Here is a 1,761-nt window from a genome sequence, read left to right as displayed (position 1 = left end):
TAAGATCTCTTGCTGTTTGACATTTACGTAATGGAAGAATTTCCTCCGGCAAATGTTTTCCCAAATTTATCAACATTGAAAAAACGAAAAGGCTTCGATTTGCTGCTAGCATAATATAATTGCATTTCTCATTCAAACAATAGGCATAATAAATTATTTATACTGGTGATCGGTCGCAAACGTCCCAAAGCGAACTTTTCAAAATATTTGAATTTATTAAGAAGATAATTTTGTTTTAAAAGAATGCTTATTTACAGGGCCATCGTGAAATTCCAAAATCTCTCTTAACACGATATTTTGAGATGCAATTGGCATTCTCTATCGAAATAAATAAAATAGAACTTACTGGATAAAATTCGTGGAAGAGAGCTTGACACAAAGGATCAGTTGCTGCTTCTGTTAGGTATTGTTCAAGTATCGTCTATATAAATGCTCATCCAAATGGCAGTGGCAAACTATCTATATTGATGATCTGTGTCGACGTGTAATCATGCAATAATAGCAGTTGCTGTTTAATCCTTCATGCTGAATAATTTCATTTTAGTTGTAGTATTGCATTGTGAAAATTAATTTATGCGAAGCCGTCGCAATTTTGCATAATTTAGTTTCATTTCACTTCAATTTTTCCAAACCCTTAAAACTGTGCCAATATTAGGAAGAGAGAATAACTGCATTGCTACATTTTTTGCAATTTATATATACACTGAATGATTTGATCAAATCATTTGTTATACTTCATATCCATTTTCAAATATAGTTTTCAAATTTGTTTGTAATAAAAAAATTCGTGAAACTTTGAAAATTCTACGATTTCAAAAATGAAAAAAGTATTTATAGCTTACAAAGCGTGAGCGCTAACTAAATATAAATGATGGTAATGACTATGACGACACTTATCAGTAAAAGCATTCTGCATAAATTTATTAATAAAATTAATTTGTTACTAAACCGTTGTCGGTTCATTTATTGAACATTCAGCAGTTCTCATTCTCACCAGCAAACAACGAAATTTCAAATTATCACAATTTTTTATACATATTCCAGCAATATATAAATAAGCCATACTGGATTATTAAGAATATTATAGTTGGGGTACTAAGTGGAATGAATATGGATATTATCGATTATATCGGGATAAAAATGTTTGCGGTGTTAAAGAAATGGCTACAACTGCTATTGTCCTGCGAATATTCTTTTTATACAAATTTTGATAATTTCTTCTGTAATTCATTATTTTTTGTTTAAAATTTGTACATTTATTTGTTTATTTTTCTCTTTTCTAAATTTACGTTTTTTCCTATCGTTTTGCAATTTTATTGTATCATTGATCTTTGTTCAAATCATTAATTCATATTAATTGATGCAAAAAAGTGCTGAAATTTCTGTTTTGTTTTGATTTCAAGATCAAATATGGCCAAATATTGTCGTTGCCGGAATCATTGATTTGACATTTCCGTTACCGGATCACTGATCGAACTATCAGCAATTCTCACTTTCACTAATAAACAATGAAATTTTGAATTGTCACAATTTTTCATACATATTCCAGTAATATTAATATTATTCGTCAATTTTCTTCCATTTTTCCTTTTTTTTTCTTGATAATTTTAAATCGAAATAGTTTTGAACCCAGATTTTTTGTGAGAATTTGTAAATGTATCGCATATTTAGTAAACGAGTGAATGTATGAATTTGTTTCAGATGTAAATGTTAGATAGTTTCACGTATTTTTGAATAAATATTTCATGTATGCAAACAAAA

Source organism: Loa loa (assembly GCF_000183805.2).
Source record: "Loa loa unplaced genomic scaffold supercont3.667, whole genome shotgun sequence".
NCBI classification, from domain to species: Eukaryota; Metazoa; Nematoda; class Chromadorea; order Rhabditida; family Onchocercidae; genus Loa; species Loa loa.
The sequence above is the reverse complement of the archived record's forward strand: the minus strand, read 5'-3'. Positions refer to the sequence as shown.